We start from the raw sequence: 12,374 nt of genomic DNA, 5'->3' as shown, positions 1-12,374 counted from the left end.
ATTCTGCTCCTTGAAGCTTAAATCTAGCCTTAGGCATTTTCTGTGTAATATCTAGCAGACCTTTATGTACAATATAAATGGTGGCCACCATGGGCTTCCCTGGTGGCTCAGATGGTCAAGAATCTGCCTGCAGTACAAGAGAGCGGGGTTCAGTCTCTGGGTTCAAAAGATGCCCTGGAGAAGGGAATGGCTACCCACTCCAATATTCTGGCCTGGAGAATTCCATGGACTGAATAGTCCGTGAGGTCCCAAAGAGTCGGACAGGACTGAGGGACTTTCACTTTCATGTATAACGCATATACATGGTAATCTTAACTTGGGAGTAATCAACTATTTACATTAGGGAAAGGATGCTATGCTCTCATGGGAGCTGAGGAATGGAATACCTTTCCCTGGTCATCAGTCACATGACTCCAATCAGAGTTGCTATTTTTTGAACAATTGATACTAGAAGGCCCTACTTTTCTTTCCTGTTATAATAGCAGATAATTTTATATGATGTTGATATTCTTAAAGTACTCCCAAAGATTTATTCTTTGACCCTACCACAAACAAGGCCTCTCTGAATTATGTATTCCTCAAATGCTAAAGTCATTTTGTGAACCCTGAACATTTTCAGGGACTATACATTGAAGGTACTACGTTTGGAATGTACCTCAGTAATTATGGTTTATTGCCCTTTGTCACTACCAGCTATTTGTTGATAAGCTTGGGCCTATCAAGATTTTGCCATGACCTGTTTTGCCAAGTCATTTGGACTGTAAACAATGGATCTGGGCTTTGCTTAAGTTCCTATCCAAAAATCTAACCCCTTAATGATTAAAGGGTATAAGCTAATAGGTATAAGTGACCCACCCACAGAGATCACACTGCTTGGCTGTGCAGGTAATTGCTTTTTCCTTAAAGAGCATTTTTGGATTTCTGTGGAATTGGTGTAGTGCTTGGATACTGTCTGAAATGAGAGTGCCCTCCGCTCCATTCCTAGATCTTCAGAGTATGGGACAACACCTCTGCTGGTTTTCTAGAATTGGGTCATTGCTCTTAGTGATAAGAAGCTTGGTTAGCATCTTTTGGGAGAATCAGTGGCATTGCTTCTGGGAGTGGTCACACTGCATGTTCCCAGCTTAACATCCACACAAATCAGCTCTACTGATATGGGTCTCTTAAAAACACAATCACCTCAAAAATATTGGCATGAGGAATTTAGGGGTGACCTTATTTTTAAAAAGCATGAACTTCACATCCAGTCTGAACACAGAATGTTCATGTACCTTTCTGTAGTAGGGACATGGTGTCCCATGTTTGGACTGATCTGCAGTTATTACTGTAGTATAGAGATAGAAATACCACCACCACCACCCAGAGTAGTAGCAGCAGCAGCTTAATACTTGCTAGGCACTGTGTTCAGAACTTTAAATATATCATCAATTAAAAACCTCAAGCAAACCTGTTCTATTCCTATTTTGCTGATCTGGGACCTGAAATCCAGGGGTTAAGTAACTGAACTGCCCACCACAGAGCTAGTAAATGGTAAAGTGAGAATTTCAGTCTAGATGCTATGACTGCAAAGCGCACAGTATGACCACCATGAGAATGTACAATTCTGGTGTCCTTTATGCCTGCAGGTTGGGAGCTCAGTTATCTTAGAAAACTCCTTCCATTTATTTGACATGCAGCAAAAAGGTACTCCTGCCAATGCCTCGTGTGGGCTAGTGTTAGACCTAGTTCAGTCAAGAGATGAACTGGATGGCATCCTCATAAGCTCTGATGAAAGGAGTTCAATCCTCGTCATCCTAAAAGAACTGCTAGATGGAAATTTAGAAACAGTGACAGCCCTGCAGTCACAACCGCGTCTTTGTCTGGTGGCTGAGTCGTGGGAAAATCAAATTTCTGAGTTGCTGTGGATTGTGCTTCCTGAAAAGTGCATTTTTAATGATGCTTGAAGCTTATCAAATGCCCTTGGTTGCTGTTTAGTCTCTTAAGTCATACATCGTTGTTGTTTGGTGGCTAAGTTGTGTCTGACTCTTTGCAACCCCATGGACTGCAGCCTGCCAGGCTTCTCTCCAGGCAAGAATACTGGAGTGGGTTATCATTACCTTCTCCAGGGGATCTTCTCCACCCAGGAATCAAACCCGCATCTCTTAAGTATCCTGCATTGACCCGTGGATCCTTTATCCCTGAGCCGTCAGGGAAGCTCTTATCAAATGTCCTAGCTCATCTGTAAGACAAAACAAGTCGAGCCCATATCCTAGTCTTCCAATGTTCTAATAGTCACATATACTTCTAAACATCCTTTTCTTTCATTTAATTCACATTATATATAATCTTTTAAAAATCAATTTCTGTTGGGGGATAGTTGCTTTATAATGTTGTGTTAGTTTCTGCTGTGCAGAAAAGTGGATCATCTATACATATACATATAGCCCCTTTTTTGGATTTCCTTCCCATTTAGGCCACCACAGAGCACTGAGTAGAGTTCTCTGAGATACATACATTAGTTCTTATTAGCTGTCTATTTTATGCATAGTATCAATAGTGTATATACTGTCAACATGTTAATTCAAGACTGACACATGAATCTCCCTAAAAGATGAATTTAGTGGCATTTCAGCATTTCTATGCACTGATTTTGTCTAGAGTTTCTTCTCTTCAAAGCGTTTTCATCACATGAAGACCTAGTGTAAATGGCAGTGATCAGGCTGAAAAAAATCAAGGAACAGACAATAAAAGAATGACAGTGGCCAGGGATGATGCTGATGATTTGAATACAGGATGATAATAACTTTTGTCTGTGTGGGCAGTTCTGTGTTCTAGAAACAGGAGAAAAAGATCTTGAGGCTGTGGGGTTCACTGGATAGAGGATGAGAGCAAAAGAATTGCTTTAGACTTGGACCTAACTTTTCTGTATAATATTGCTTTCTCTTCAGTAGATATAACCATCTTCGACTTACACAAAGCAACCTTGAGTAGCCTAGCATTGCAATGAGTTCCTTCACCTTATTTTCATGACTTTAATCAGACATTTGCCATTTAAAAAAAATTGAAGTATAGTTGATTTGCGATGTTATATTAGTTTCTGGTGTACAGCAAAGTGATTCATATATATATGTATATATAAATATTCATATATATATTCTTTTTCAGATTATTTTCCATTATAGGTTATTACAAGATATAGACTATAGTTCCCTGTGCTATACAGTAGGTCCTTGCTGTTCATCTGTTTTATATGTACTGGTGTGTATCTCTTAATCCCAAACTCCTGATTTATCCCTCCCTCCCACCCTCCTTTCCCCTTTGGTAACCATACGTTTCCTATGTCTCTGAGTCTGTATTTCTGTTTTGTAAATAAGTTAATTTGTATCACTTTTTAGAATCTGCCTGTAAGTGGTATCACATGGTATTTTTCTTTCTCTGTCTTACTTCACTTAGTATGACAGTCTCTGGGTTCATCCACGATGCTGCAAATAGCTTTATTTCTGAATACTGTTTGTCTTGTTTTGGCTAGTAGAATTTCCTGGGCATAAGAACTGTAGTAAGTTTACAATGTTTCTTTGTTAAACCAGAAAAATGACAAAACATTTTATTATATTTTCTCTATTTGAGCTTCTTCACTGGACTGTTCAGTTTTTACTAGGGAACTAAGTTGCAGAGCACATGAGAATATATTTCACAAGATGATTAACACATAACCCCTGATGAGTTTAAAAAATAAATAATTGTATGCTGTTCTTAGGCTAGTCTTATTTAGTGCATCATGTAGATAAGATAGGCTTTGTAAGCAGCTGTTTCTAAAAATGAGCTGCTCTTTAATCAGGTACAAATTATGAATGAGTGTGTTTAATAGTATTTAGATAAATAGAATGATTTTGGGAGTCAAACACCCATTTTTCCTCCTAAGCCAAGTACCTAGGGTTTTTTTGTTTGTTTGTTTGTTTTTAACTGATACTGGATACTAACTAAAGATAAAATTTAATATCTTTTTCTTAATTAGAATTATTTGAAATACTTGCTGTTTATTGCTGTCATTCATTTACTTCTGCACCGAACTTTGGGGAAGCCCTAGGCCAGGCACTATGCATGGTCCCAAGGATGGAGGAGAAAGATACAGGGGTATGACTGCCACAGACAAGAGCACACACAGCTGTGGTACCCAGAAGCTGACAAGCCTGTCTGAGATAAGTCAGGGAGGAAAACTGTGGACTGATGAAGGGTCAGGGGGAGAAGCCCTGTGCAAGGATATAGGATGTGGCCATGGGGGTTGAACAGAGACCTTGATGTCTTGATACTGATAACCCGAGTAGACCAGTCCAGTGAGAGAGGCTACTGCAGATAGTTATAAAGAGACATGGGCCTGGGGAAAAAGAAAATGGTGGTGAATATAAGGAAGGTATGAATTCTAGGTCCAAGCAGCAGAAGGTTGTGATTCATTTAATGTGGGAAATATGATGGGTCCAGATTGCAGCCCACTGAGTTTCAAGTACTGTACGGTACATTGGAAGGACTGATGCTGAAGCTCTAATACTTTGGCCCCCTGATGTGAAGAGCGGATTCATTGGAAAAGACCCTGTTGCTGGGGAAAATTGAGGGCAAGAGAACAACGGGGGCAACAGAGGACTAGATGGTTGGATGGTATCATTGACTCAGTGGGCAGCAAACTCAGGGAGATAGTGATGGACAGAGAAGCCTGGTGTGTTTCTGTTCATGGGGTCGCAAAGAGTTGGAAAGGACTTAGTGATTGAACAACAACAACAGCATGGTACACAGAATATCAGTGACCAATAGGTGATTGATACATGGGCCTACAAATGAGATCTAAGATTTAATAGAGGGGAATGGGGGTGGTGGTTGAAGGTGTGAGTGTGTGGGTTCTGTAGGCAGTGTAAATAGAGTGAGGAACAGATGAAAACAGTCCTAGGAACTGACATGACTTAAGGGATAGGGAGTAGATAATCTGATTGTAGGAAGATGCTCAGAAAAACAATTCATGATATTACAGACATCAGAGAAGGAGAAATGTTAAGAGAAATTTGACAGGAGTGGCAAATACCACTAAGGAGTCAAATTCAGAGAAGAATGGAAACATTTGGCAACAAGTTTTACTTAAAATGAAATATTTCTTTGAAGTGGAAGCAAGGTTCTAAATAATTTTTCAAAAGTGATAGAGCAAAAATGGTGTTTTAAAAACCACTCTTTCATAACTGCAGCTCTGGAATTTGTTACTGCAAAGCACAAGAAAAGTAAGATTTAGCCAAAGACATGGTGATTTTTAATGTCTCAGTTTAGGTCTTAAAAAATGTGTTTTTTCCCCTTTCTTCCTCTAAATATGCCAAAATAAGCCATCAAGCTGCGACTCATTTATTAACTGTTCATTGTTAGCTTTTGTGACATTTGACTTGTATCAGGCATGTTTGGGAAATGTGAAAATAGTAAAAGATTATTATAATAGGAAGATCGAATCTAACCTTGATATGAGAACTCCAGTTGCTAGAATGTGGAATAAATCTGTGACCATGGTTATCTGTTCTTCCAGCTCCTTGCCTTTCAGGTGGAACACTTAGGGGGAGACAACTTTGCACCCTCACAGCTCTTTTGTTGTCGTTCAGTCATGTTCAACCCTGTGACCCCATGAACTTCAGTGCCCCAGGCTCCCCTGTCCTTCACTGCCTTGTGGAGTCTGCTCAAACTCATGTCCATTGAGTCGCTGATGCCATCCAACCATCTCATCCTCTGTCACCCTCTTCTCCTCCTGCCCTCAGTCTTTCCCAGCATCACAAGCAAATCGTAACACAGTTGCAAATTAGTTTTCCTGTCTCTGAAATCAAAAGTGCATGTTCTCTAGAATTCTGCTTTTTAAACTATAGACTTTGACCTGTTAATGGGCGATGAAATGGAAAATAGCAGAATACGCTCCACACAGTATGGAAAGTCTCATTTTGCCAAGCACACATTTCAGCTGTGTGTGTGTATGTGAGTGTGAGAGAGAGAGAGACGAGAGAGATAGTACTAGATCATAGTATATAATGTTTTTTGGGTTTTTTTGCTGTGGATTATTTTAAAATATTTGAGGAATACTGCTTTTGACTCGATCCCGTTCCTATTCTAAAATTCCTCCATTCCAGTTCATCATCAGACTGTTCTTTAGGTGTAGTAATGTTTCCTGGTAGTATGGTGGAGTGGCAGTATGAAAACTGTTAAGGAATGACAGCTAATAACAGAAGAGAAAAGCATTAAGAGGTAAATAAGGCCAACATCTGTGTTGTATTTGACCACAAGACTGAATGAGCCTTTAAAATTTATTAGTATTCTGACTCGCAGGTCATTACTGTAATTTATGAAGAAAAGTTAGAGCATGCTATATATTCACAAACAATAGAGTAATTCTTTTGATGGTGGTATAAGTAAGCAACCATATCAAGGAGAAATAATCGTTTTTCAGAAGTAATGCTACCATGGCACATAAATTCTAGAATTACCAATTAAATAATTGCCATGTGTCTCTTCCGCCTGGCCACATAAAAAGATTCATTGACGTGGTTATGAGATAAGTCAGTGTATTTTTATTGGCCTCAACGAGGACACACCTGAGTCATTTTGTTTCAGAAATAACTGTTTGAACTTTCCCTGCTGGTCCATTCTGCTCTGGGCTGTATTTGAGCATTTGTTTTTTTCTAGCACGCTTATTGCTACTTGGAATTCTTGTGAGTGAGCAATTTTCCTATAAAACCAAGATTCAATAAGAGTTTTTCTTTACTCACTTGTAAACTGTTTTTAATTCTTCTACAACCTATGAAATTTCATCGATTTTAGGTGGTAACTCAAGGGGAAGATTGATCAAGGCTAAATCATTGCACAGGAAATGTGTTTCCTTTTTTTTTTTAACTGGAGGATAATTGCTTTACAATGCTGTGTTAGTTTCTACTGTGCAATAAAGTGAATCAGCTAACTGTATCCATATATCCCCTCCCTCTTGAGCCTCCTTCCCACGCCCATGCCACCCCTCTAGATCATCACAGAGTCCTGAGCTGAGCTCCCTGCGCCATATAGCAGCTTCCCACTGGCTATCTATTTTACACATGATGGTGTATATATGTTAATCTTACTCTCTTAATTTATCCCACCCTCCCCTCCCCCATGTCAGATCAGATCAGATCAGTCGCTCAGTCGTGTCCGACTCTTTGCGACCCCATGAATCGCAGCACGCCAGGCCTCCCTGTCGAACACCAACTCCCAGAGTTCACTCAGACTCACGTCCATCGAGTCAGTGATGCCATCCAGCCATCTCATCCTCTGTCGTCCCCTTCTCCTCCTGCCCCCAATCCCTCCCAGCATCAGAGTCTTTTCCAGTGAGTCAACTCTTCGCATGAGGTGGCCAAAGTACTGGAGTTTCAGCTTTAGCATCATTCCTTCCAAAGAAATCCCAGGGCTGATCTCCTTCAGAATGGACTGGTTGGATCTCCTTGCAGTCCAAGGGACTCTCAAGAGTCTCCTCCAACACCACAGTTCAAAAGCATCAATTCTTCAGTGCTCAGCCTTCTTCACAGTCCAACTCTCACATCCATACATGACCACAGGAAAAACCATAGTCTTGACTAGACGGACCTTTGTTGGCAAAGTAATGTGTACACATATCTATTCTCTGTATCTGTGTCCCTATTCCTGCCTCACAAATAGGTTCATCTGATTGCACAGGAAATTTGAGGGAAGTGTTTTTATTTGTCCCTCCACACACAGCTCTTGGACACTGCGCTGGCCTATGTATTTTTCTTTCCTGTATGCCCTCTTACAAAAGCCCTGGGGTATTTGCTTTGCCCTTTTGCCAATCTCACCCCAGATTTTTGGCAGTGATGTGTTTTCTGCCTCCTTTCCAGTGCCAGTCAGCCGGCAGAGAAGGCCTAGAGGGGAGGGGAATTGAGGCTAGCAGTACCATCCTGCTGTATTTCCTCAGACCTCGTCTTGTCCTTCCCTGGAACTCTTGCAAAGGTAGAGCATGCAGGTGCTCATGCAGGTGGGGTAGATGGGAGCTAGTGGGACGGGTCCTGCAGGGATGGGGTTAACTCTGCCTCTCTGGCCACAGTTGATCAGCCCATGGCTGTACCCAGTGAGTCCCAGGCCCCTCCTTTCTCCCACGTGTATAAACACATATTCATCCTAAGTTGTTTCAGTCGTGTCCAACTTTTTGCGACCCTGTGGACTGTAACACTCCTCTGTCCATGGGATTCTCCAGGCAAGAATACTGGAGTTGGTTGCTATGCCCTCCTCCAGCGGATTTTCTCGACTCAGGGATCAATCTATATCTCCTGTAGCTCCTGAATTGCAGGTGGACTCTTTTACCACTGAGCTGCTTGGGAAGCCCCTATGATTGTGACAAATTAAAAGATGGAGGTTTTTTTAATTCTATGGGATAAAATATTCTATCCCATATTTGCTATCTAGCCATCTGATTTATTAGATGAGAAAACTGAGGCTTAGTGAGCTAAAGACACCAAAGTAGAAAAACAAGGGTAGGGCTTGGCCCCTGGGTCTAGGTTCTTCTTCCACCACTTGTTGCTATGTATCAAAGCCCATGAGAAGATGGGGCTTTAGGTTGTTGATACACTTCAGATACTTGCAGGGTAGGGGGTAAAACACAGGCAAGTCTTGAGCTTTAAAATGAAGACAGTGTGTTTAGAAGACACAAATAGAGAAAATGGGCAAGGTTTATGTTGGACAGTATTAGGAAGCAAGATTATTACTTTCCCTGGGTTTTTTGTTCTCTACTGTAAGACTCAGAGTTGGTTGATACACGTATTACACCCCAGCCAGATGGATGGGCGACATGAAGGTGTAATTTCTCTAGTCATAGTTTCTATCACTAAATGATACCTGTACATCCAAAGGTTTGCTGGGATTATAAAGTAGTAGATCAGAAATTATTTTTCTTAGGAAAAATTTTAAATGCCATAAAGGTGAAAGTTGGTATTGCTGTTAGAATGCCAATAAAAACTTGAAAAAAACTCACATTATATCCTTGAATACTTTCTCTACAGAATTTTTTGTTTGTTTATCACTATGCAGGCTTCCCTGGTAGCTCAAATGGTAAAGAGTCTGCCTGTAGTGCAGGAGACCCATGTTTGATCCCTGGGTCAGGAAGATCCCCTAGAGAAGGAAATGGTAACCCACTCCAGTATTCTTGCCTGGAAAATCACATGGACAGAGGAGCCTGGCGGGCTACACCCCATGGGGTTGCAAAGAGTCTGACATGACTAAGTGACTTACACACACACAGTCAGGATATTCACCGTGAACATTGTTGCTTTGTGGGTGAGATGCATTTTGAACATAGTAACACCATTAAATACCTCCACACTCCCCATCTCGATGCCAGCAGATGTCATCTGGATATAGGTTGTGTGGCACAAACCATCTATCACTAGTGTCAAAGGCTTGAAGTGTTGAGTAGAAGCCACTGTTGAGAATGCTGGTGCTCCCGTCCGTGGGTGGTACTCGCTGTTTGATGACTAAATAGTGTTAAAAGAATGTCACGATCAGCCTTCTGAGTTGGCATGGTGCCAGCTGGTCAGAGTGGCCATCACTTCCTATTTTGAGTGTACTCAAAATTGGGAGGCAGGCTGAATAAATAAAAAATAATGGTAGTTATCATCTGGAGTAAAATTGCTATTTACTGTCCTTCTGAAACTTATCTATAGTGTATCTATTTTCTGGTAGTCATGACAGTGGTTGTAGACACTTTATGGATTATGTTGTTGATTGTGGGGCTTAGTTGTGTCCAACTGTTTGCACCCCCATGGACTGTAGCCCACCAGCTTCCTCTGTCCATTGAATTCTCCAGGCAAGAATACTGGAGTGGGTTGCCATTTCCTATTGCAGGGGATCTTCCTGACCCAGGGATCAAACCCGTTTCCCTTGCATCTCCTGCATTGGCAAGTGAATTCTTTACCAACTGCGCCACCTGGGAAGCCCAGGATTATGGGTTATCAGTTCATTTTAATCCATCAGTTGTGTCCGATTCTTTGCGACCTCATGGACTGCAGCACGGCAGGCTTCCCTGTCCATCACCAATTCCTGGAACTTGCTCAAACTCATGTCTGTTGAGTCGGTGATGCCATCCAACCATCTCATCCTCTGTCGTCCCCTTCTCCTTCTGCCTTCAATCTTTCACAGCATCAGGGTCTTTCTCAGGGAGTCATTTCTTATCAGGAGGCCAAAGTATTGCAGTTTCAGCTTCAGCATTGGTCCTTCCAATAAATATTCAGCACTGATTTCCTTTAGGATGCACTGGTTGGATCTCCTTGTAGTCCAAGGGACTCTCAAGAATCTTCTCCAACACCACAGTTCAAAATCATCAATTCTTAAGTGCTCAGCTTTCTTTATAGTCCAACTCTCACATCCATACACGACTACTGGAAAAACCAAAGCTTTGACTAGATGGACCTTTGTTGGCAAAGTAATGTCTGCTTTTTAATATGCTGTCTAGGTTGGTCATAGCTTTTCTTCCAAGGAGCAAGCATCTTCTAATTTCAGTCACCATCTTCAGTGATTTTGGAACCCCCCCAAAATAAAGTCTCTTACTGTTTCCACTGTTTCCCCACCTATTTGCCATGAAGTGATGGGACCAGATGCCATGATCTTAGCTTTCTGAATGCTGAGCTTTAAGCCAACTTTTTCACTCTCCTCTTTGACTTTCATCAAGAGGCTCTTTAGTTCTTCACTTTCTGCCATAAGGTGTCATCTGCGTATCTGAGGTTATTGATACTTCTCCCGGCAATCTTGATTCCAACTTGTGCTTCATCCAGCCTAGCATTTCTCATGATGTACTCTGCATATAAGTTAAATAAGCAGGGTGACAATATACAGCCTTGACGTACTCATTTCCCCTTTTGGAACCAGTCTGTTGTTCCATGTCCAGTTCTAACTGTTGCTTCCTGACCTGCATACACATTTCTCAGGAGGCAGGTCAGGTAGTCTGGTATTCCCATCTCTTGAAGAATTTCCCACAGTTTATTATGATCCACACAGTCAAAGGCTTTGGCATAGTCAATAAAGCAGAAGTAGATGTTTTTCCAGAACTCTCTTGCTTTCTTGATGATCCAACCTATGTTGGCAATTTGATCTCTGGTTCCTCTACCTTTTCTAAATTTAGCTTGTACATCAGGAAGTTCATGGTTCACGTACTGTTGAAGCCTGGCTTGGAGAATTTTGAGCATTACTTTGGTTGTGTGTGAGATGAGTGCAATTGTGCAGTAGTTTGAACATTCTTTGACACTGCCTTTCTTTGGGATTGGAATGAACACTGCCCTTTTCCAGTCCTCTGGCCACAGCTGAGTTTTCCAAATTTGCTGGCATATTGAGTGCAGCACTTTTACAGCATCGTCTTTTAGGAGCTGAAATAGCTCAACCAGAATTCCAGCACCTCCACTAGCTTTGTTCGTAGTGATGCTTCCTAAGGCCCACTTGACTTCACATTCTAGGATGTCTGGCTCTAGGTGAGTGATCACACCATCATGGTCATCTGGGTCATGAAGATCTTTTTTGTATAGTTCTTCTGTGTATTCTTGCCACCTCTTCTTAATATCTTCTGCTTCTGTGAGGTCCATACCATTTCTGTCCTTTATTGAGCCCATCTTTGCATGAAATGTTCCCTTGGTATCTCTAATTTTATTGAAGAGATCTCTAGTCTTTCCTATTCTATTATTTCCCTCTATTTCTTTGCATTGATCACTGAAGAAGGCTTTCTTATCTCTCCTTGCTATTTTTGAAACTCTGCATTCGTATAGGTATATCTTTCCCTTTCTCCTTTGCCTTTCGCTTCTCTTCTTTTCTCAGGTATTTGTAAGGCCTCTGCAGACAACCATTTTGCCTTTTTGCATTTCTTTTTCTTGGGGATGGTCTTGATCACTGCCTCCTGTACAATGTCATGAACCTCTGTCTATAGTTCTCCAGGCACTCTGTCTTCAGATCTAATCCCTTGAATCTATTTGTCACTTCTACTGTAAAATTGTAAGGGATTTGATTTAGGTCATACCTGAATGGTCGAGTGGTTTTCCCTACTTTCTTCAATTTAAGCCTGAATTTGGCAATAAGGAGTTCATGATCTGAGCCATAGTCAGCTCCTGGTCTTGTTTTTGCTGACTGTATAGAGCTTCTCCATCTTAGGCTGCAAAGAATATAATCAGTCTGATTTCGGTATTGATCATCTGGTGATGTCCATGTGTAGAGTCTTCTCTTGTGTTGTTGGAAGAGGCTGTTTGCTCTGACCAGTGTGTTCTCTTGGCAAAACTCTGTCAGCCTTTGCCCTGCTTCATTTTGTACTCCAAGGCCAAATTTTCCAGTTACTCCAGGTATCTCTCGACGTCCCACTTTTGCATTCCAGT

General features: G+C 41.4%; 1 protein-coding gene across 15 annotated transcripts in view; it reads left to right on the top strand.

Annotated features, from left to right (window-relative positions):
* Positions 1 to 12,374, top strand: part of EYA1 (EYA transcriptional coactivator and phosphatase 1) — a 189,147-nt gene that overhangs the window by 129,276 nt on the left and 47,497 nt on the right. The gene's annotated exons all lie outside the window — the stretch shown is intronic.

This window comes from Bubalus kerabau, chromosome 14, assembly GCF_029407905.1.
Source record: "Bubalus kerabau isolate K-KA32 ecotype Philippines breed swamp buffalo chromosome 14, PCC_UOA_SB_1v2, whole genome shotgun sequence".
NCBI classification, from domain to species: Eukaryota; Metazoa; Chordata; class Mammalia; order Artiodactyla; family Bovidae; genus Bubalus; species Bubalus kerabau.
The sequence above is the reverse complement of the archived record's forward strand: the minus strand, read 5'-3'. Positions and strand labels throughout refer to the sequence as shown.